We start from the raw sequence: 25,214 nt of genomic DNA on the forward strand, positions 1-25,214 counted from the left end.
ACATCCCTGCTCATCCTAAAATAATATCAGAAAGATGGCAACTGCTTCTTTAGCAGTGACATGTGTAACTTGCAATCAGAGGGGGATTTGCTCAAATGGATTAGCTCAGGGGTCTGCAACCTTTTACACCCAAAGAGCCACTTGGACCCGGTTTCCACGCAAAAGAAAACACTGGGAGCCGCAAATACTTTTTGACATCTAAAATGAAGATAACACTGTATATATTGTTTTCTACCTTTGTGTGAACAACTAAGGTGTGCTGCTTATGAAATCCATGAAGTGCTACAGAGAAAATTACATTTTATTTATGTAATCAACACATTTTGAACTCTTAAAGAAATATAACAAAAGCAAAGACACCCAGCTGAACTAAAATGATCCATGTAGCAAACAAAAACTGTTGTGAGCCGCCTCCCTTATATCGCCTTTGGGCTTTATATAAGGGAGGCGTGGTCTGCAGCGCCGCTGCAGGGGAGGCGGACGCACCTGAGCGGCACCCGCAATCACGCCTCGCCGCCTTAAAGTCTGTGCTCTCTCTGCTGTTGTTGTTGGTGGTGTGTGTCGGGCTGTGAGCTGCGAAGCTACAGCCGGCTGTATGCGTGCAGCAACCGTGTGTGAAAAGTGGTCAATAAAGAGATGCTGAAAAGCGCGTTCATGCAAACATCGTCGGGTCTGCCGTGATGTGTTTACAATGGGACTTCTGATCCTGAACCTCTGCTCACAGCGTCTGCTAATTGGTGCTGTGCGAAGTCAGTTTACGCAGGACTGTAAGCTGTCATCTGTCGTCTGTGAGGCGTGAGCAGTGTTTGTCTTTAACATAGTTCACGGTGGAGCTGCTGACATAATGTGGGTCCGAAGATCCATAATTGGCCTACCTGGGGTTGAAAGTCTCGATAAATGCACGGTGTTTCGGCGGGAATACCAGCTTCCGCGAGTGTGACTCTTATTTTGAGCAAGGAAAAAATAATAGAATATAATTTTATATTTATATTTCAATATCACAATAATCTTCCAATTTAGAACTACAAGTTTAAAAGAACTAACATAAATAAAATACACTTCAGCGAAATACTTCTAATTTATTTTCCCAAACCACGCGGAGCCGCACTATAAGGACTAAAGAGCCGCATGCGGCTCCGGAGCCGCGGGTTGCCGACCCCTGGATTAGCTCAAAAGTGCTCTACCATTTGAGTCTTTTGTCAACAGAAAATGCTTATTTTTCCAGTCTGTATAATAAATAAATAAACATTATTTACTTCGAATTCACTCTTCATTATGATTGTCCGCTCAGTTGACAGCCACTGTTTAATGTCGTTTGAGAGTTCTGTGATGTTGGGCTACCATTGTATGCTTGAACATGTACAGTATTTTTGTGGGGTAAAAAAAACAATGTCTGATTGTTTGGGTAGGTGATGAGAAGGATTTCACTTTGCAAACACGGGAGGTTGCCCAGAGCGTCATCGGCAAAAAAACCCCAACAAAACCAAAACATTTGCTCGTACTCATGCTGCCCCGACGTCATGCCAGCGCATATTGGGAATGGCATAGGCACTGATTGGCAATAATAAATGCACACCACTCAATTATAAATATCAAGGATTAACAGAGGTGATTATGAATAAATATCAAGAAAATTGACGAGAATATTCCAGAGTAGAAAAGACCGTGTGTAAAAAGGGTGTAACTATTGCAATGTTTACAGTGTATTAGATGGAGGAGTTGTACAGGGAGATGGCCACGGGCAGGAATGATTCAGGGGAGAAGGAGGAGAAAAATAAGAACATTGTTTCTGCCCTGGAGAGCCTGCTGCCTCATCAGAAAACTACTGATTGCTAGAATGAATGGCTTTGGCTGGACCTGCCCCTTTGAACTAGGTCAGAGCGTCACGTCACCAGGCTCCTGATTGGTTGTCGTGGCGCCACGTGACGTTGGAGTTCAGATTTTTCCAACTCCATCGGTAGACGCGATAAGCACGAATGCACAAAATGCACCACACAAACTGCAGTGCGTATTTTACTTCGCGCTTCAAACATGTCAGTCACGCTATTTGGTTGCGCGAATCAGGCAGAAAAGTGTTTTCGTGACACAAATCTGCTTCTGAAGATTTGCGCAACTCCCAGTCGCACTTCATCGCGCTCCTCCATTGACTTTACATGTAAACCTGAAGCTCTGGTCGCGTGTATCGCGCTCGGTGTGAACGCACCTAAAGGCTAATCCTACACTAGATTTACTGCGTAAATCAATGGCCTTTACATTATTTGAAAAGTTCATGTGACCAGGTACACCTACTAGAACCGAAATGTCATTAAGCTACTTTTGGAAAGAGGAGCAATCCCAGTTCTAGGTTCATAAGCAAAGCCCTGGTGTGTCTGTACTCAGGACTGCATATGTGCAGCTCTGAAACACCACAGAACACCACCACTGTTCAAATCCCCACAAGGCTGCCTGCTATGTTGATTGGAATGATGGAGCAAGCTGTGGCTTCTCAGAATGGGCTCATCAGATGCAGCACGGATGACATCTTGGAGAAGCTTGCGGCTGCTGTGAGTACTGAGACCGACTGACAACATCTGACAACATCTCCGAGAGGCTCACGGCTGTTGTGAACACTCGTGCTCTATGAGCAAACTGGATAACATCTCAGTATGGATGGATAACATCGTGGAGAGGCTCACAGCTCTCCAACGAGAGACCTGTGACCAGTGACGGACATTAGACCAACTGTAAAATTGGAAGCAGTTTGTTCGCAGTAACCAAAACAACTACCATCTTCATTTCATGCGACCCCCCTGGCGCCAGCTGGATGCTCAAGGCAAAAGCTGACGAGAATAACAATTCTCCCTTAGATAACAAGACTGTGTTGTGACTTTCTCCCTCCTCTTCAAGGCCACCCGTGTCGACCGAAGACTGCTGACTTTTGCCTAACCGGGTGAAGGGACACTTTCTCTCGGTTGAACACTGAACACACTCACACGTACACATACGCATGTACACTGACTCAGACCTGCACTCACCCCCACCCCCTCCAAACACCTTCGAAGCTTATGTCTTCTGTGTTGTGAGATGTGATGATTCATGTGCTATGTGATGAGGTGTTTTTTCTGTTCTCAAACTGATCTCCCTGTTGGAGCTCAGTCTGGGGGGAGTTATTTTTTCTCCTCGTCTTTCCTCATGTTGTCGTTGTCGTCGTTCCTCATTTCCCTCGGGATGAATAAAGTATTATCTATCTATCTATCTATCTATCTATCAATCTATCAATCTATCAATCTATCAATCAATCAATCAATCAATCAATCAATCAATCTATCAATCAATCAATCAATCAATCAATCAATCAATCAGATCATGTGACGTCTCAATGGCAACCAGAGGGGGATTAGCTCAAATGGTAGAGCGCTTGCTTCGCATGCGAGAGGTAGCGGGATCGACGCCCGCATCCTCCAAACGGGTGTTTCACTTTAAACCTCATCATGAAAACATTTAATTTGCCGAGTGAACAAATCCCTTAAATCCCTGTGACTAGCTACCCCTACCAGACTTTACTGTTACTGGGCTTTCATCAGTACGTCACAAGACTCAGGAATATATCCTTAACAGAAAAAAGCAATTTAATCTTTAGCCATCATCAATGGGTGATTGATATAGTCTGACAAATAATAACTAATGCATCTTGATATTGTTTCAGTGGCACACGTCATTGCATTGTGATCTCGCTGCAGCAGATGACACAGGGGGATTAGCTCAAATGGTAGAGCGCTTGCTTCGCATGCGAGAGGTAGCGGGATCGATGCCCGCATCCTCCAAATGGCTTTACCTTTAAGCATCAACACACAAACATTTCCTTTCTCCTGCTTATGTAAAGTAACACTGGAAGGAGGAGCAGTCCCAGTTCAAGGTCCACATGCAATGCCCCCCATATGTCTAGACTCAGCACTGTGCTTATACTCCCTACATTGGCATTTATCACCCTAAACAATGGAGGAGTGAAATGGTCACGACTTAAACTAGATTTACTGCCTGCCACCTTTTTTTCTTTTTAACTGCCTGTGCATGTGAAACAAGTGCTCTAACATTAGTTTTTTATCAACAGAAAATGTTTATGTTTAAAGTTTGTATAATAAATAAATAAACTTTATTTACTTTGAATACACTCTAAGTTTTATGTGTATGTGGTAGTTGGTTACTAGTGATGGCCAAATTAAGTTTTCTGAAACACTGAAGCTTGTATAGAAAAAGGGTTCATTACTCAAAGCTTTTTAACACAATCGTCTTTGGTGGCATCTGGTGGCCAAAAATATCACGAGCCGCTTGAATCTACAAATTAAAATGAACTGCTTGATTATGATTGCCCAGGCAGTGAGTGACATCATCAGACACCGATAAATAGTTTTAAAATGTGTGAGACAGGTCGGACTTTAAAAGCGAATCATCAGCAAATACAAATAGCTACGATTGTATGATTTTTTTTTTTTTTTTCCATTTATGAGTTCCTAGGATTATGTGATCTATCCGGTATTTAAAGCGTTAAAATTTTGATTTTCATGATCTTTTGATTTTCATGATCAGCACTAATGCCAATTTAAAAAAATCAAGTCAATGAAAGTGGAATTTTTTTTAAAGATATATTAATTTTATAGTATTTTGTAAACGTAAATAAGGGGTGGCCATAAAAATAATAAAAATTACAGACCTAATCTGTTGGTGGACACTTTTGGCCACGAACAAGCTAAAAGGGTAGTGATTTTAAACAAACCCAGAGGGTTAAAATGAACTGTCCAGGTAGGTGATGAGAGGGATATCACTTTGCAAACTTATATGTTTTTGTGACGATGCGGGCATCGGACCCGCTACCTCTCGCATGCTAAGCGAGCGCTCTACCATTTGAGCTAATCCCCCACATGACACATGCCTAAGTGACGTCATCAGACAGTGAGCAATAGTCTTAAAATGTGTAAGAAAAGTCGGACTTTGAAGTGGATCACCAGCAAATACATAAAGAGTATTTCAGAGGTGAAAGTAAAATTTATTCGGTTTATTGAACAGATATTTTCGGACTGTGTATTCCCTTCTTGGAGACGCAGCACTAAAAATAAATCATATACCACAGCATAAACCACAGCAAATGACAACAGGGAGGGGTGAAGTAACTTTTACCATTTACTGAAAAAAGGCATGGGTCATTATCAGCAGAGGTTTCGGATCAAACCACTGTGAGACCTTGGGTCACCCTGTTTACATGCTTAACTTAATAACTAGAGGTGCAGTACTTTAGTGACCTTTAACTGATCACACATGCTGTTGCGTTGTAGAGCTGCAGATGCGCAGTGCTGAGAAAGGACACACGTGGGCTTTGCTTCTGGAAATTATACTACTGGGATAGTTCCTCCCTCCAGCACTCCACGGTCACAGTCAGTTGTTAGCGGGAGTAGCATTCATGTGATCAAAAAATACACCAGTGGGGAATTAGCATCTCTAAACAACAAATCAGAAAAGTTTGATTTTGCAGGTTGAAAAGATTGATCCAATCACTCTGAAAAGACTTTCTAACAGCTCTTCTCCCTTTTAATGTCTCACAAAAACTGAAAAACATCCCTGCTCATCCTAAAATAATATCAATAATTATTTCTGCAGATTTGTGGAGGGGAATTGGAAGCAGCAAATCGCTGCACGTCAGCAGGTGAAAAGAAAAGAGAGGGAGGAAGTTAAGTTGGACGTGTGTGTGTGTGTGTGTCACAGAGATCACACAGCTGAGGCATGTGGAGGTGTACAGCACATAGGTGTTTTGACTGACAGCTTCTAGCTGTAATCACGTGTATGATTGTTTTCACATGTGAAACGGATGTAAAAATGATTGGATGAAAAATCCCCCCGTGGCCGGCAGTCTGAATAAAGGCTGTGAAGTCGTGTCAACATGGTTTCAGTTATCCTGCAGGAAAGTAAGACTTTAACTTTTTATTTGATACATCAAAGCGTGAAGGTATGCAAGAGGGACTACTTTTACACACATGTAGACTATTGTACTGATGTTTCAAGTATATTTTTTTGTCTCTAACCACAAGATCAGATGTTTTCTGATAGTGAGTGAGGGTTTTTTTCCAGAGAGAGCAAATGTTTTTAATATATTGATCATTTTGAGCCATTTTAGTTCACAATGGAGAGATCTGATGAAACTAAAATAATAATTTTAGTCAATTTTAGTCCATAGAATAGGCTGGAAAATCATGGGGAGACCTTTGCCTGTTCACATTTCTCTCTGGTGTGATATCACACCCCCATTGTGCCAATGAGTTTAATCAAAGGATGAAAACTAACATTTTGTACCCGAAAAACTATTGAGTATGGATGCAGTCATTTTGTAAATGATTCTGAAAAAAAAAAAACCCTTTAAAAATACAAGATAAATAATTGGTTCTCTTATATTTTTTTTAAAATTTTTACATACAGAATAATTAGCTAGTTCAGTTACAGAGCCAATGCATAACACCACCCACCTCAAAGTGCTTTATATCATCAGCTAGGCCATACAATACCAGAGAGAAGTCCAAAAATCACTCCCATTTAATAGGAAGAACCATTCAGCAGAACCAAGCTCGTAGGTTAAAGAAAAAACATAAAAGAGGAAGAACAATCAACAAAACACAGACTACAGGAGAGAGAGGGCATTGTTAATGACGTTCAGCAGTGGCACATAGACACGTGGAGAAGAAATGCTGTGTCCATCATGGGAAGGCCTCCAACAGACTGATGTAAGATGCATAACTAAGTGATGTTTCAAAAAGGAACACTTTAAGGCTAACCTTAAAAATACAGGGGACGTCTGTCTCCTGAATCCAAAGTGTAAATGGTTCTACAAAGGAACCTGAGACTTGAAGGCTCTGCCTCGCATTCTACTTTTAGAGGCTCTAGGAACGACAAGCAAGCCTGTAGTCGTTGATCAAAGTGCTCTACTGGGATAATATGGCACAGTGAGATCTGTAAGTTATCATGGCACATGATAATTCAAAACTTTGTATCTCAGGAGAAAGATTTTAACATTAGAACCACCTGTGTAATACTGTGTAGCTGACCTACCATAGATGAACACAAGACTTTGACAGTGAATTCTTTCAGGAGGTTGGAGCGTTCATGGATTGTTGTCAGCAGTTTGTGCCGTTAACACAAGGGACACTCCACAGTCACAGTAACAATAAATGCCAGAACCATAGACTGCATATAAAACATGAATGTAGCTTTGGCGTTTGGAAAGTGAAGCCAGTAATTCAGCTTTCAGTATTCCTGATGGCCGTGAGGAGGGAACTCATTTGGTTTCGAAAATAATTCTTCTTCTATGGAAGTCTGGAAAACAAAGACTTTGATCCACAACCTCAGGAAACACTTTCCTGATGAATTCGTGGCCAGAGTCACTAGTTTCAAGTCTTATTTAATACAATGTGACTTTCATTGTATAAATTATGTTCTCCTTTGTGTAACTGACAACTTGCAAGCCTTTGAGCGTGTGCCTCAATTAAACAGTGAAATCCACACTCACTTGTCACATCCCAGATTCAACATGTCTAGACTGTCACGGCAAAAGTGCACAGCTTGAGGCTTCATAACAAGTTTTTGCAAACTAATGGATGGACTCACAACAGTGACAGTCTGTGGCATAATGTTGCTTTCTAAAGATATGACCGGTGTTTTCTTTTGGCTTTTTTTTATATATATATTTTTCTCATTTCTCATTTTTTTCTGAATTACAATATATGAGATTATTTTCTTGTTCATCCCATAAGAGCACTCAGTTTCATAACAAGAAACCGAGGGTTCTTCATGTCTGGTTCAGACATGAAATTAACCAAAACATTGGTCCAACTCATGCATTTGCCACAACAAAGAAGGCAGATGTTGTAAATTCTCCTCAGCATCAACTCCACATGCCATCGTCCCTATTCTTCATCTCATTACTTGGCATATATAATCTCTGGTTGTACTGTGGCTTTTTGGGGCAGGGAGACAGAGTGAACTATAAAGGGTTTTATACAAGCTGAGGAGTGGAGTTAAACTGGAAGGCAGTCTGCATGTTTGTATGGAAACAATTCTTTCATGAGTTGCAATTCTGTTTGATTCCAGATATAAAAAGCCACAGGGAGAGAAAGATGCATATCAGTCTTGACACCTAAATCCAGGATGATGCTGCACTTGAAGTGCTATCCTAACCTCACCGAAAAGACTACATTTAGCAAAAGTATTCTCTGTGCATTTCTTTTCCTAAGCAATAATGATTCTGAACAAGCAGGATAGAAATTCTTCCAGTTATATTAAAGGATCCACATACTTTTTTGGGGAAGAAAAGTGAGTTAGGTAACTTTAAACTTTGCATATTTGTTGGTGTAAGACAGGCTGGTCTGAGTATTTCAGAAACTGTTGATCTGCTAGGATTTTCCCACACAACCATCTCTGGGGATTAAAAAGAGGAACATATGCAGTGAGCAGCAGTCCTTTGAGTAAAAATGCCTTGTTGATGTCAGAGGTCAGAGGAGAATGGCGAGACTGCTTCAAGATAATAGGAAAGCAGAAATAACTCAAATAACCACTCATATCAACCAAGGTGTGTAGAAAGACATCTCTGAATAACACATTGAATCCTGTAGCAGATGGTCTACAACAGCAGAAGACTACATCAGGTCCCACTCCTGTCAACTAAGACAGCACAGGCTCACCAAAATTGGAAATTAGAAGACTGGAAAAACAATATGAGCAACATTCAGAGGTAGGGTCAGAATTTTGCATAAAAAACACGAAAGTGTGTCTCCGTCATGCCTCGTTCAGGCAGTTTTGCTATACTATTGGCTGTAAATTACTTCAGGTGAATGGAATGTCTCTAAATGCTCATCTCAGCCAAAAAGCTAAGGATTTTTTTAAAACTGTGAATCATGCAAAACCGCTCTGGTAAAATGCAGGAATTGTTTTAAAAAAGGGAAATGAGCATAATAAGTTCCCTTTGACAATAATTTTTTTAAAAATCACAAATTATTATGATCCTACTTTAAGTCTAATCTCTGTACTCAAGTAATTACACTAAGTCATGCAAATGTTTTGTGTTTGTTCTTGACAGGGAAGCACGTTTTCTTTCTGGCTGCTTCTCTGTGGTCTGACCAGAAACTAACTCATCCTTATTCTAGAAAGTGAACCACAACATGTGGCAACAGAGCCCACAAACATGAGCTCATTCCTCTTGAGGGAAACTAGCAACTGAAAAAAACAGAGATAGAAAGAGAGAAAGTCCCAGTGTTCCTCTCCACATCCATTTGTCTTTGGACTACATTCCTGCTCCTCTTCCTCAAATGAAATGGTTATCCCTGCAAACAATGAGAAGACTGAGCTGCAGGAGCATCTGCAGCATGTGAAGTGGGACATGAAACAAAAATTGGCTCACAAGGTCGAGGTCAACTTCAGCATCAGCACATTCTTTGAGCCAAGGCATTGGAGAGAAAGCAGGCGCGAACTGAAAATGGCCCAAGTCTCTTCCTAACATGCTTTTATTTCCCACATACTTTGTGATCAGCAGGCCTCAGTATGTTATCAGGTAATACTGAGACAAACAGCTGCTTACGTGCTGAAATGTGGATGTATTATTTGAGTAAAGCATTACACATGAATCAGAAGAACAATACATTTTGACCAATAGGCTAACAATTAAAGTAAACTCATCAGTATTAAAAATACAGCTGGAAAGGTGAACTGTTCCTACTTTAAGAGCAAGTGCAAGTGCAGGCAGATATGTTGCAAAATGTATTTACCATCATAATTAAATACAAAAAGAAAGAATGTGCAGAAAAAATCTGAACTCTAAACTAACTGTAAAATCAAATGACTATTATTTATTTGCAATAAAATAACATAAAACACACACCAAAGTACACACAGGACTTTTTATTAGTAAGTTACAATGCGGACACATGCACTGCCAAGGACATTTAAAAAAAATAATACTATGACATTTCATCATGTTTCAGTTAAACAAGTTAAGAATCAAGCAGTTAAGTAAGAAAAGATTTTTTCTGTTTATAACAATTAGAACATGTATGATTGAACACAGAAGAAACATGCACTTTACTGCACTGCAACATAGAAAATTATCCTAAGTGTAGAAAAACATATCATTTTCATTTGACAAACACTTGATGATACAAATGTGTTTGCAGTGACTGACTCACCCGAGTTTCTTCCAGAAGCCACAGGTTAACAGGTTAAAGGATATTGTGTCACACAGCATGTTCTTTGGAAACTTGTTCAGCGCAGTGGTTTGAGAAAATATCACAGGCTGTCTGAGCGAGCAGGGTTTCCTTGATGTCATACCCCTCCAGAGGCAAGTGCGGTGTTGGTGGTGCATCACGGTGTAGTGTGATGTACCGGGTTGTCAAAACCGGCTGCTGACATGACAGAACACTGCCCTCCTGCACCAGCCCAAAGGCACTTTCCACAAGGGGCTTGTCAGGTCAGGGATCTGGTAATGGACCCACAATGCCTCTGTAGAATCCACTCCTAAAGAAAACATCAATGACAATAATGTAAGGAAGAAGGTTATTATACTGAACAACAACTAAACTAAAAAGTGTGAAACAGTGGTGCATAAGTTAGAGACTGGGATGTATATATGTACATGACTGAGTTAGCCGTCTTCAGAAAGTGTAATGTTGTATGTAAATTAATACCTATTCTGACACATGCATGTATGAACAAATAGCAACATGCATTTGTAACACAGGAAACCAAATTTTACAAATCTAATTACCGTACTCCAGTCTGGGCCATCCTATTTGGTACCGGCTTAGTGAAGATCATAGAGTTGATAGGTCCTGGCTTCACACCCTAACAGAAGACACATTTACTATGGATGGTGTTGCTGTTCATATGTAAACATGGTCTAATTCAAAAACTTTAACCTTATTTAAATTACCACTGTCCGTGGCTTGTGCCATTGCTGTTCAGATTCGGTGCAGCTACGCACAGGGGGACAACCGGCACTCTGAGTTGTGAGTAGTGTGCTGTTTGGAAGAGCAGTGCCACTGTGTGATTGCACATAACAGCACCTGCCACACAGGAGCACTGGCGATGAATCCAGAAGCTTAATCTAAGAAGAAAGAACTAAAATTAAAAATGTAACATCATCTTCATGGAAGAGCCAAACAGGAACATAGTTCAGTGTTATGGTTACTGACCCCTACAGGCTTACCCTCCTGAATGCTTAGTGTTTCCTTCTCTCCCTATTAAAACAATTTAACCATCCTTGATAACTGTAATAACTTAGATTGTGTATATTTGCAGTATTAACTTGGTGTAAATTTGTTTCTGATCACCCAAACACATCTGACTAGTCAAATTAGGTGTGATAAAGCAGGGGACAAGGAAAACATTCAAGTTGATGGGCCTTCAGGAATGAACTTAACTAATGCTTAAATGAACTGAACCCCACTGAACAGGGATTAACAACTTTACACAGCTTCCTGCCTACACTTAGTCTGTGTGGTGCCTCACTCTTCCTCATTGACCTGTAGCACAGGGCTCTCACACCGACCTCCCCTGTCAACCTGTGTTTTTTTGGACACTGAATAAAGATACAAGAACCATTAGCATTATTTCTGTACTACTCATGTCAACACGTCTTAAACATATATACTTTACACGTAGCAAGAGTAGCATTGGGTAGTTAACTACCTGCTTAGTTAGCCAACTACCTAACACTATTATAAAAGTGTCTAACAACAAAAGTGACATTAGTTAAACCTCAACTATAAACACCGTTTAAGGAAACATGTAATGTAGAGAATTGACATCAAATGAAACACATAGCGGAGTAGCGGAGTGTTTGCATTTCACGTTTAATTTACGTTTTCTTACCTTCGTAGTTGTGTATATATGATGCAGCATATAACTTAAATCCTTTATCTAACATGCGGACGGGGTTTGTCGTCACTCTGTAAATCCGATGAACATCAGTGATGTTCAAATTTGGGAGCTCTTGTAGGACGAGTGCAAACGCGGAGGTCGGATTATGAATGAGTGGGAGGAGTTGCGCCATTAGAAGGAAGATTACATGACGCGTCAAAAGGCTGAGTGCTTTGAAGTTCGGCCGTGCTTTGAAATGCGGCCGTTAGGTTACGCCTACTGAGGGCATAAATAGAAGTCAAAACCAGCATTAGTGTGTGTTAGTCTGTTCCTCTGGCTTTGCGTTTCTTAACGTTTTGTCCATTTCCATCAGCATCGGCGGAGCCTTGGGCATACGCTGTGCGATTTTTTCAGTGGCGTTATTCAGCGCCTGCTCAAACTGTACGATTGACTCGCAGGGGTTAGAAGTTCGTAGGTCACGATGCAGGGTCTCACACTATACGCCCGATGCTCTGATGCGACCTGAGTGCTCACACTAAGCATCAATCTGTCCCTCTCTCTCCCTCTCTGTCTTTCACTCACACAGACACACACACCACCACCATCAACTGTGCTAAATTGCTAATGAAAAATATTGATCAGGCAGCTGTGATTGAGCAGCAATGTCCATTCAAATATTTTCACGGTTGTTGTGGTCGTGATAATTTTGTGAGGAGACATCGAAAAGGCTCGGAAGAGCTTGCAAAAGTTCTACAAGTTGTGCTTTCATCGCTTGTGTCCAGATCACATGCTGCACTACTGTGCTGCTCCGTCTTTTCGCCTTCATTTCTGTCTTTGCGCGTGCGCAGTGTGAGAGGCTGCAGTGACCCTCACGATGGCCGACAGGATTTCAAACAGGCTTGATTTTCTTATGACCAAACGATTGATGATCGGGAGCTGGTCGAGGTGTTAATCGCTTCTTGTTACCCCATGTATACAACACGATGCACGATGAAGGCAAAACTCGGGCCGATCACCAAAACGGTCGCATGACTGAAAGACTCGGCTCAAAATTAGCCAAAAATCGCACAGTGTATGCCCAGCATTACCTACGAACTTCTAACCCCTGCGAATCAATCGTGCAGTTTGAGCAGAAGCTGAATAACGTGACTGAAAAGATCGCAGAGTGTATGACCAGTTTTATTCAGCTCCTGCTCAGCATTTTTTTTTTACATTTTTATGAATCTTCATCAGTTAAACTAAAAAAAAAACAACGGCGGGCATTCGCAGAGGGCTAAAGGAGCTTCTGGGTTGGGAGATGAAGCATCTTTAAAAAATTTCAAGAATTCAGGAGGCTTTCTTTCCAAACTCCTTATGTTTCAGGTGTTGGACCTGTTCTTGGGCTCCTGCACTCTGATATCCATCTCACCCGCTTGTAAGTTTCCATCACAGCAGGCGTGGAAACCTGGAGGTTCCCTCCAGATTTCACAATGCTTTCTTTCAAATCTCCTTATGTTTCAGGTCTTGGACCTTTTCCAGGGCTCCTGCACTCTGATATCCATCTCACCCGCTTCTAAGTGTCCGTCACAACCAGCGTGGAAACCTGGAGGTTCCCTCCAGATTTCACAATGCTTTCTTTCCCCTCCACTTATGTTTCAGGTCTTGGATCTGTTCCTGGGCTCCTGCACTCTGATGTCCATCTCACCTGCTTCTAAGTGTCCGTCACAGCCGGCGTGGAAACCTGGAAGTTCCCTCCATATTGCACAACGCTTTCTTTCCACTCTCCTTGTGTTTCAGGTCTTGGATCTGTTTGTGGGCTCCTGCACACTGATATCCATCTCACCCGCTTCTAAGTGTCCGTCACAGCCGGCGTGGAAAGCTGGAGGTTCCCTCCAGATTTCACGATGCCTTCTTTCCACTCTCCTTATGTTTCAGGTCTTGGATCTGTTCCTGGGCTCCTGCACACTGATATCCATCTCACCCGCTTCTCAGTGTCCGTCACAGCCGGCGTGGAAAGCTGGAGGTTCCCTCCAGATTTCACGACGCTTGCTTTCCACTCTCCTTGTGTTTCAGGTCTTGGATCTGTTCCTGGGCTCCTGCACACTGGTATCCATCTCACCCGCTTCTAAGTGTCCGTCACAGCCAGCGTGGAAACCTGGAGGTTCCCTCCAGATTTCACAACGCTTTCTTTCCACTCTCCTTGTGTTTCAGGTCTTGGATCTGTTTGTGGGATCCTGCACACTGATGTCCATCTCACCCGCTTCTAAGTGTCCGTCACAGCTGGCGTGGAAACCTGGCGGTTCCCTCCAGATTTCACAACGCTTTCTTTCCACTCTCCTTGTGTTTCAGGTCTTGGATCTGTTTGTGGGCTCCTGCACACTGATATCCATCTCACCCGCTTCTAAGTGTCCGTCACAGCCGGCGTGGAAAGCTGGAGGTTCCCTCCAGATTTCACGACGCTTGCTTTCCACTCTCCTTGTGTTTCAGGTCTTGGATCTGTTCCTGGGCTCCTGCACACTGATGTCCATCTCACCCGCTTCTAAGTGTCCGTCACAGCTGGCGTGGAAACCTGGAGGTTCCCTCCAGATTTCACAACGCTTTCTTTCCACTCTCCTTGTGTTTCAGGTCTTGGATCTGTTTGTGGGCTCCTGCACACTGATATCCATCTCACCCGCTTCTAAGTGTCCGTCACAACCAGCGTGGAAAGCTGGAGGTTCCCTCCAGATTTCACGATGCCTTCTTTCCACTCTCCTTATGTTTCAGGTCTTGGATCTGTTCCTGGGCTCCTGCACACTGGTATCCATCTCACCCGCTTCTAAGTGTCCGTCACAGCCCCCGTGGAAACCTGGAGGTTCCCTCCAGGTTTTGGATCTGTTTGTGGGCTCCTGCACACTGATATCCATCTCACCCGCTTGTGAGTATCCATCACAGCCGGCATGGAAACCTGGAGGTTTCCTCCAGATTTCACAACGCTTTCTTTTCAATCTCCTTATGTTTCAGGTCTTGGATCTGTTCCTGGGCTCCTGCACTCTGATATCCATCTCACCCGCTTCTAAGTGTCCGTCACAGCCGGTGTGGAAACTTGGAGGTTCCCTCCAGATTTCACAATGCTTTCTTTCCACTCCACTTATGTTTCAGGTCTTGGATCTGTTCCTGGGCTCCTGCACTCTGATATCCATCTCACCCGCTTTTAAGTGTCCGTCACAACCAGCGTGGAAACCTGGAAGTTCCCTCCAGATTTCACAACGCTTTCTTTCCACTCTCCTTGTGTTTCAGGTCTTGGATCTGTTTGTGGGCTCCTGCACACTGATATCCATCTCACCCGCTTCTAACTGTCCGTCACAGCCGGTGTGGAAACTTGGAGGTTCCCTCCAGATTTCACAATGCTTTCTTTCCACTCCACTTATGTTTCAGGTCTTGGATCTGTTTCTGGGCTCCTGCACTCTGATATCTATCTCACCCGCTCGTAAGTGTCCGTCACAACCAGCGTGGAAACCTGGAGGTTCCCTCCAGATTTCACAACGCTTTCTTTTCAATCTCCTTATCTTTCAAGTTTTGGATCTGTTCCTGGGCTCCTGCACTCTGATATCCATCTCACCCGCTTGTAAGTGTCCGTCACAACCAGCGTGGAAACCTGGAGGTTCCCTCCAGATTTCACAATGCTTTCTTTCCCCTCCACTTATGTTTCAGGTCTTGGATCTGTTTTTGGGCTCCTGCACTCTGATATCCATCTCACCCGCTTGTAAGTGTCCGTCACAGCCAGCGTGGAAACCTGGAAGTTCCCTCCAGATTTCACAATGCTTTCTTTCCACTCCACTTATATTTCAGGTCTTGGATCTGTTTTTGGGTTCCTGCACTCTGATATCCATCTCACCCGCTTCTAAGTGTCCTTCACAGCCGGCGTGGAAACCTGGAGGTTCCCTCCAGATTTCACGACGCTTTCTTTCCACTCCACTTATGTTTCAGGTCTTGGATCTGTTCCTGGGCTCCTGCACACTGGTATCCATCTCACCCGCTTCTAAGTGTCCGTCACAGCCGGCGTGGAAACCTGGAGGTTCCCTCCAGATTTCACAACGCTTTCTTTTCAATCTCCTTATGTTTCAAGTCTTGGACCTGTTCCTGGGCTCCTGCACACTGATATCCATCTCCCCCGCTTCTAAGTGTCCGTCACAGCCGGCGTGGAAACTTGGAGGTTCCCTCCAGATTTCACAACGCTTTCTTTCCCCTCCACTTATGTTTCAGGTCTTGGATCTGTTCCTGGGCTCCTGCACTCTGATGTCCATCTCACCTGCTTCTAAGTGTCCGTCACAGCCGGCGTGGAAACCTGGAAGTTCCCTCCATATTGCACAACGCTTTCTTTCCACTCTCCTTGTGTTTCAGGTCTTGGATCTGTTTGTGGGCTCCTGCACACTGATATCCATCTCACCCGCTTCTAAGTGTCCGTCACAACCAGCGTGGAAACCTGGTGGTTCCCTCCAGATTTCACAATGCTTTCTTTCCCCTCCACTTATGTTTCAGGTCTTGGATCTGTTCCTGGGCTCCTGCACTCTGATGTCCATCTCACCGCTTCTAAGTGTCCGTCACAGCCGGCGTAGAAACCTGGAAGTTCCCTCCATATTGCACAACGCTTTCTTTCCAATCTCCTTGTGATTCAGGTCTCGGATCTGTTTGTGGGCTCCTGCACACTGATATCTATCTCACCCGCTTGTAAGTGTCCGTCACAACCAGCGTGGAAACCTGGAAGTTCCCTCCAAATTGCACAACGCTTTCTTTCCAATCTCCTTATGTTTCAGGTCTTGGATCTCTTCCTGGGCTCCTGCACTCTGATATCTATCTCACCCGCTTCTAAGTGTCCGTACCAGCCGGCGTGGAAACCTGGAGGTTCCCTCCAGGTTTTGGATCTGTTTGTGGGCTCCTGCACACTGATATCCATCTCACCCGCTTGTAAGTATCCATCACAGCCGGCATGGAAACCTGGAGGTTCCTCCAGATTTCACAACGCTTTCTTTCCATCTCCTTGTTTCAGGTCTTGGATCTTTGTGGGCTCCTGCACACTGATATCCATCTCACCCGCTTTAAGTGTCCGTCACACCAGCGTGGAAACCTGGAGGTTCCCTCCAGATTCACAACGCTTTCTTTCCACTCTCCTTTGTTTCAGGTCTTGGATCTGTTTGGGCTCCTGCACACTGATATCCATCTCACCCGCTTTAAGTGTCCGTCACAGCCGGCGTGGAAACCTGGAGTTCCCTCCAGATTTCACAACGCTTTCTTTCCACTCCCTTTGTTTCAGGTCTTGGATCTGTTTTGGGCTCCTGCACCTGATATCCATCTCACCCGCTTCTAAGTGTCCGTCACAGCCGCGTGGAAACTGGAGGTTCCCTCCAGATTTCACAACGCTTTCTTTCCACTCTCCTTATGTTTCAGGTCTTGGATCTGTTCTGGGCTCCTGCACTCTGATATCCATCTCACCCGCTTGTAAGTGTCCGTCACAACCAGCGTGGAAACCTGGAGGTTCCCTCCAGATTTCACAACGCTTTCTTTCCACTCTCCTTTGTTTCAGGTCTTGGATCTGTTCTGGGCTCCTGCACTCTGATATCCATCTCACCCGCTTGTAAGTGTCCGTCACAGCCAGCGTGGAAACCTGGAAGTTCCCTCCAGATTTCACAATGCTTTCTTTCCACTCCCTTATATTTCAGGTCTTGGATCTGTTTTGGGCTCCTGCACTCTGATATCCATCTCACCCGCTTCTAAGTGTCCGTCACAGCCGCGTGGAAACCTGGAGGTTCCTCCAGATTCACAACGCTTTCTTTCCACTCCCTTGTTTCAGGTCTTGGATCTGTTCTGGGCTCCTGCACCTGATATCCATCTCACCCGCTTCTAAGTGTCCGTCACAGCCGGCGTGGAAACCTGGAGGTTCCCTCCAGATTTCACAACGCTTTCTTTCCACTCTCCTTATGTTTCAGGTCTTGGATCTGTTCTGGGCTCCTGCACCTGATATCCATCTCACCCGCTTCTAAGTGTCCGTCACAGCCGCGTGGAAACCTGGAGGTTCCCTCCAGATTCACAACGCTTTCTTTCCACTCTCCTTTGTTTCAGGTCTTGGATCTGTTCTGGGCTCCTGCACACTGATATCCATCTCACCCGCTTCTAAGTGTCCGTCACAGCCGGCGTGGAAACCTGGAGGTTCCCTCCAGATTCACAACGCTTTCTTTCCACTCTCCTTGTGTTTCAGGTCTTGGATCTGTTCTGGGCTCCTGCACACTGATATCCATCTCACCCGCTTCTAAGTGTCCGTCACAACCAGCGTGGAAACCTGGAGGTTCCCTCCAGATTTCACAACGCTTTCTTTCCACTCCCTTTGTTTCAGGTCTTGGATCTGTTCCTGGGCTCCTGCACTCTGATATCCATCTCACCCGCTTCTAAGTGTCCGTCACAGCCGGCGTGGAAACCTGGAGGTTCCCTCCAGATTCACAACGCTTTCTTTCCACTCTCCTTGTGTTTCAGGTCTTGGATCTGTTGTGGGCTCCTGCACACTGATATCCATCTCACCCGCTTCTAAGTGTCCGTCACAGCCGGCGTGGAAACCTGGAGGTTCCCTCCAGATTTCACAACGCTTTCTTTCCACTCTCCTTGTGTTTCAGGTCTTGGATCTGTTCCTGGGCTCCTGCACTCTGATATCCATCTCACCCGCTTTTAAGTGTCCGTCACAACCAGCGTGGAAACCTGGAGTTCCCTCCAGATTTCACAACGCTTTCTTTCCACTCTCCTTGTGTTTCAGGTCTTGGATCTGTTTGTGGGCTCCTGCACTCTGATATCCATCTCACCCGCTTCTAAGTGTCCGTCACAGCCGCGTGGAAACCTGGAGGTTCCCTCCAGATTCACAACGCTTTCTTTCCACTCTCCTTGTGTTTCAGGTCTTGGATCTGTTTGGGCTCCTGCACACTGATATCCATCTCACCCGCTTCTAAGTGTCCGTCACAGCCAGCGTGGAAACCTGGAGGTTCCCTCCAGATTCACAACGCTTTCTTTCCACTCTCCTTATGTTTCAGGTCTTGGATCTGTTCCTGGGCTCCTGCACACTGATATCCATCTCACCCGCTTCTAAGTGTCCGTCACAGCCGCGTGGAAACCTGGAGGTTCCCTCCAGATTTCACAACGCTTTCTTTCCACTCTCCTTGTGTTTCAGGTCTTGGATCTGTTTGTGGGCTCCTGCACACTGATATCCATCTCACCCGCTTCTAAGTGTCCGTCACAGCCGCGTGGAAACCTGGAGGTTCCCTCCAGATTCACAACGCTTTCTTTCCACTCTCCTTGTGTTTCAGGTCTTGGATCTGTTCTGGGCTCCTGCACTCTGATATCCATCTCACCCGCTTTAAGTGTCCGTCACACCGCGTGGAAACCTGGAGGTTCCCTCCAGATTTCACAACGCTTTCTTTCCACTCCTTGTTTCAGGTCTTGGATCTGTTCTGGGCTCCTGCACCTGATATCCATCTCACCCGCTTCTAAGTGTCCGTCACAGCCGGCGTGGAAACCTGGAGGTTCCCTCCAGATTCACAACGCTTTCTTTCCACTCTCCTTGTTTCAGGTCTTGGATCTGTTCTGGGCTCCTGCACACTGATATCCATCTCACCCGCTTCTAAGTGTCCGTCACAGCCGGCGTGGAAACCTGGAGGTTCCCTCCAGATTTCACAACGCTTTCTTTCCACTCTCCTTTGTTTCAGGTCTTGGATCTGTTTGGGCTCCTGCACCTGATATCCATCTCACCCGCTTCTAAGTGTCCGTCACAGCCGGCGTGGAAACCTGGAGGTTCCCTCCAGATTCACAACGCTTTCTTTCCACTCTCCTTGTGTTTCAGGTCTTGGATCTGTTCTGGGCTCCTGCACACTGATATCCATCTCACCCGCTTCTAAGTGTCCGTCACAGCCAGCGTGGAAACCTGGAGGTTCCCTCCAGATTCACAACGCTTTCTTTCCACTCTCCTTGTGTTTCAGGTCTTGGATCTGTTCTGGGCTCCTGCACTCTGATATCCATCTCACCCGCTTCTAAGTGTCCGTCACAGCCGCGTGGAAACCTGGAGTTCCCTCCAGATTCACAACGCTTTCTTTCCACTCTCCTTGTGTTTCAGGTCTTGGATCTGTTCTGGGCTCCTGCACCTGATATCCATCTCACCCGCTTTAAGTGTCCGTCACAGCCAGCGTGGAAACCTGGAGGTTCCCTCCAGATTCACAACGCTTTCTTTCCACTCTCCTTGTGTTTCAGGTCTTGGATCTGTTTGGGCTCCTGCACACTGATATCCATCTCACCCGCTTCTAAGTGTCCGTCACAGCCGGCGTGGAAACCTGGAGGTTCCCTCCAGATTCACAACGCTTTCTTTCCACTCTCCTTGTGTTTCAGGTCTTGGATCTGTTCCTGGGCTCCTGCACTCTGATATCCATCTCACCCGCTTTAAGTGTCCGTCACAGCCGGCGTGGAAACCTGGAGGTTCCCTCCAGATTCACAACGCTTTCTTTCCACTCTCCTTGTGTTTCAGGTCTTGGATCTGTTCCTGGGCTCCTGCACTCTGATATCCATCTCACCCGCTTCTAAGTGTCCGTCACACCGCGTGGAAACCTGGAGGTTCCCTCCAGATTCACAACGCTTTCTTTCCACTCTCCTTGTGTTTCAGGTCTTGGATCTGTTCCTGGGCTCCTGCACCTGATATCCATCTCACCCGCTTCTAAGTGTCCGTCACAACCAGCGTGGAAACCTGGAGGTTCCCTCCAGATTTCACAACGCTTTCTTTCCACTCTCCTTGTGTTTCAGGTCTTGGATCTGTTCTGGGCTCCTGCACACTGATATCCATCTCACCCGCTTCTAAGTGTCCGTCACAGCCGGCGTGGAAACCTGGAGGTTCCCTCCAGATTCACAACGCTTTCTTTCCATCTCCTTGTGTTTCAGGTCTTGGATCTGTTCCTGGGCTCCTGCACTCTGATATCCATCTCACCCGCTTGTAAGTGTCCGTCACAACCAGCGTGGAAACCTGGAGGTTCCCTCCAGATTTCACAACGCTTTCTTTCCACTCTCCTTGTGTTTCAGGTCTTGGATCTGTTTGGGCTCCTGCACTCTGATATCCATCTCACCCGCTTCTAAGTGTCCGTCACAGCCGGCGTGGAAACCTGGAGGTTCCCTCCAGATTGCACAACGCTTTCTTTCCACTCTCCTTGTGTTTCAGGTCTTGGATCTGTTTGGGCTCCTGCACACTGATATCCATCTCACCCGCTTCTAAGTGTCCGTCACAGCCGCGTGGAAACCTGGAGGTTCCCTCCAGATTCACAACGCTTTCTTTCCACTCTCCTTGTGTTTCAGGTCTTGGATCTGTTCTGGGCTCCTGCACACTGATATCCATCTCACCCGCTTCTAAGTGTCCGTCACAGCCGGCGTGGAAACCTGGAGGTTCCCTCCAGATTCACAACGCTTTCTTTCCACTCTCCTTGTGTTTCAGGTCTTGGATCTGTTCCTGGGCTCCTGCACTCTGATATCCATCTCACCCGCTTCTAAGTGTCCGTCACAACCAGCGTGGAAACCTGGAGGTTCCCTCCAGATTCACAACGCTTTCTTTCCACTCTCCTTGTGTTTCAGGTCTTGGATCTGTTCCTGGGCTCCTGCACTCTGATATCCATCTCACCCGCTTCTAAGTGTCCGTCACACCAGCGTGGAAACCTGGAGGTTCCCTCCAGATTGCACAACGCTTTCTTTCCACTCTCCTTGTGTTTCAGGTCTTGGATCTGTTCTGGGCTCCTGCACACTGATATCCATCTCACCCGCTTCTAAGTGTCCGTCACACCAGCGTGGAAACCTGGAGGTTCCCTCCAGATTGCACAACGCTTTCTTTCCACTCTCCTTGTGTTTCAGGTCTTGGATCTGTTCTGGGCTCCTGCACACTGATATCCATCTCACCCGCTTCTAAGTGTCCGTCACACCAGCGTGGAAACCTGGAGGTTCCCTCCAGATTCACAACGCTTTCTTTCCACTCTCCTTGTGTTTCAGGTCTTGGATCTGTTCTGGGCTCCTGCACTCTGATATCCATCTCACCCGCTTCTAAGTGTCCGTCACAGCCGCGTGGAAACCTGGAGGTTCCCTCCAGATTTCACAACGCTTTCTTTCCACTCTCCTTGTGTTTCAGGTCTTGGATCTGTTCTGGGCTCCTGCACACTGATATCCATCTCACCCGCTTCTAAGTGTCCGTCACACCGCGTGGAAACCTGGAGGTTCCCTCCAGATTTCACAACGCTTTCTTTCCACTCTCCTTGTGTTTCAGGTCTTGGATCTGTTCCTGGGCTCCTGCACACTGATATCCATCTCACCCGCTTCTAAGTGTCCGTCACAGCCGCGTGGAAACCTGGAGGTTCCCTCCAGATTTCACAACGCTTTCTTTCCACTCTCCTTGTGTTTCAGGTCTTGGATCTGTTCTGGGCTCCTGCACTCTGATATCCATCTCACCCGCTTCTAAGTGTCCGTCACAACCAGCGTGGAAACCTGGAGGTTCCCTCCAGATTGCACAACGCTTTCTTTCCACTCTCCTTGTGTTTCAGGTCTTGGATCTGTTCTGGGCTCCTGCACCTGATATCCATCTCACCCGCTTCTAAGTGTCCGTCACACCAGCGTGGAAACCTGGAGGTTCCCTCCAGATTGCACAACGCTTTCTTTCCACTCTCCTTGTGTTTCAGGTCTTGGATCTGTTCTGGGCTCCTGCACCTGATATCCATCTCACCCGCTTCTAAGTGTCCGTCACAGCCGCGTGGAAACCTGGAGGTTCCCTCCAGATTTCACAACGCTTTCTTTCCACTCTCCTTGTGTTTCAGGTCTTGGATCTTTCTGGGCTCCTGCACACTGATATCCATCTCACCCGCTTCTAAGTGTCCGTCACACCAGCGTGGAAACCTGGAGGTTCCCTCCAGATTGCACAACGCTTTCTTTCCACTCTCCTTGTGTTTCAGGTCTTGGATCTGTTCTGGGCTCCTGCACCTGATATCCATCTCACCCGCTTCTAAGTGTCCGTCACAGCCAGCGTGGAAACCTGGAGGTTCCCTCCAGATTGCACAACGCTTTCTTTCCACTCTCCTTGTGTTTCAGGTCTTGGATCTGTTTTGGGCTCCTGCACACTGATATCCATCTCACCCGCTTCTAAGTGTCCGTCACACCAGCGTGGAAACCTGGAGGTTCCCTCCAGATTTCACAACGCTTTCTTTCCACTCTCCTTGTGTTTCAGGTCTTGGATCTGTTCTGGGCTCCTGCACTCTGATATCCATCTCACCCGCTTCTAAGTGTCCGTCACAGCCGGCGTGGAAACCTGGAGGTTCCCTCCAGATTTCACAACGCTTTCTTTCCACTCTCCTTGTGTTTCAGGTCTTGGATCTGTTCCTGGGCTCCTGCACTCTGATATCCATCTCACCCGCTTCTAAGTGTCCGTCACAGCCGGCGTGGAAACCTGGAGGTTCCCTCCAGATTCACAACGCTTTCTTTCCACTCTCCTTGTGTTTCAGGTCTTGGATCTGTTCTGGGCTCCTGCACTCTGATATCCATCTCACCCGCTTCTAAGTGTCCGTCACACCAGCGTGGAAACCTGGAGGTTCCCTCCAGATTCACAACGCTTTCTTTCCACTCTCCTTGTGTTTCAGGTCTTGGATCTGTTCTGGGCTCCTGCACTCTGATATCCATCTCACCCGCTTCTAAGTGTCCGTCACAGCCGCGTGGAAACCTGGAGGTTCCCTCCAGATTTCACAACGCTTTCTTTCCACTCTCCTTGTGTTTCAGGTCTTGGATCTGTTCTGGGCTCCTGCACTCTGATATCCATCTCACCCGCTTCTAAGTGTCCGTCACACCAGCGTGGAAACCTGGAGGTTCCCTCCAGATTTCACAACGCTTTCTTTCCACTCTCCTTGTGTTTCAGGTCTTGGATCTGTTCCTGGGCTCCTGCACTCTGATATCCATCTCACCCGCTTCTAAGTGTCCGTCACAGCCGGCGTGGAAACCTGGAGGTTCCCTCCAGATTGCACAACGCTTTCTTTCCACTCTCCTTGTGTTTCAGGTCTTGGATCTGTTTGGGCTCCTGCACTCTGATATCCATCTCACCCGCTTCTAAGTGTCCGTCACACCGCGTGGAAACCTGGAGGTTCCCTCCAGATTGCACAACGCTTTCTTTCCACTCCCTTTGTTTCAGGTCTTGGATCTGTTTGTGGGCTCCTGCACACTGATATCCATCTCACCCGCTTCTAAGTGTCCGTCACAGCCGGCGTGGAAACCTGGAGGTTCCCTCCAGATTTCACAACGCTTTCTTTCCACTCTCCTTGTGTTTCAGGTCTTGGATCTGTTCTGGGCTCCTGCACTCTGATATCCATCTCACCCGCTTCTAAGTGTCCGTCACAGCCGCGTGGAAACCTGGAGGTTCCCTCCAGATTTCACAACGCTTTCTTTCCACTCTCCTTGTGTTTCAGGTCTTGGATCTGTTTGGGCTCCTGCACTCTGATATCCATCTCACCCGCTTCTAAGTGTCCGTCACACCGGCGTGGAAACCTGGAGGTTCCCTCCAGATTGCACAACGCTTTCTTTCCACTCTCCTTGTGTTTCAGGTCTTGGATCTGTTCCTGGGCTCCTGCACTCTGATATCCATCTCACCCGCTTTAAGTGTCCGTCACAGCCGCGTGGAAACCTGGAGGTTCCCTCCAGATTTCACAACGCTTTCTTTCCATCTCCTTGTGTTTCAGGTCTTGGATCTGTTCCTGGGCTCCTGCACTCTGATATCCATCTCACCCGCTTTAAGTGTCCGTCACAGCCGCGTGGAAACCTGGAGGTTCCCTCCAGATTTCACAACGCTTTCTTTCCACTCTCCTTGTGTTTCAGGTCTTGGATCTGTTCTGGGCTCCTGCACTCTGATATCCATCTCACCCGCTTGTAAGTGTCCGTCACAGCCGCGTGGAAACCTGGAGGTTCCCTCCAGATTCACAACGCTTTCTTTCCACTCTCCTTGTGTTTCAGGTCTTGGATCTGTTTGGGCTCCTGCACTCTGATATCCATCTCACCCGCTTCTAAGTGTCCGTCACAGCCGGCGTGGAAACCTGGAGTTCCCTCCAGATTCACAACGCTTTCTTTCCACTCTCCTTGTGTTTCAGGTCTTGGATCTTTCCTGGGCTCCTGCACTCTGATATCCATCTCACCCGCTTCTAAGTGTCCGTCACAGCCGGCGTGGAAACCTGGAGGTTCCCTCCAGATTCACAACGCTTTCTTTCCATCTCCTTGTGTTTCAGGTCTTGGATCTTTCCTGGGCTCCTGCACTCTGATATCCATCTCACCCGCTTGTAAGTTCCTCACAGCCGCGTGGAAACCTGGAG

At 46.1% G+C, this 25,214-nt stretch overlaps 2 non-coding genes across 2 annotated transcripts; both read left to right on the forward strand.

Annotated features, from left to right (window-relative positions):
* Window positions 1–3,370: 3,370 nt before the first annotated feature.
* On the forward strand, window positions 3,371–3,443 carry trnaa-cgc (transfer RNA alanine (anticodon CGC)). The gene has a single exon. It is a non-coding gene; the product is annotated as a tRNA-Ala (tRNA).
* Window positions 3,444–3,730: 287 nt separating this feature from the next.
* On the forward strand, window positions 3,731–3,803 carry trnaa-cgc (transfer RNA alanine (anticodon CGC)). Its single transcript has one exon. It is a non-coding gene; the product is annotated as a tRNA-Ala (tRNA).
* The last annotated feature ends 21,411 nt before the right edge of the window (window positions 3,804–25,214 follow it).

This window comes from Oreochromis niloticus, linkage group LG15 (assembly GCF_001858045.2).
Source record: "Oreochromis niloticus isolate F11D_XX linkage group LG15, O_niloticus_UMD_NMBU, whole genome shotgun sequence".
Classification (NCBI taxonomy): domain Eukaryota; kingdom Metazoa; phylum Chordata; class Actinopteri; order Cichliformes; family Cichlidae; genus Oreochromis; species Oreochromis niloticus.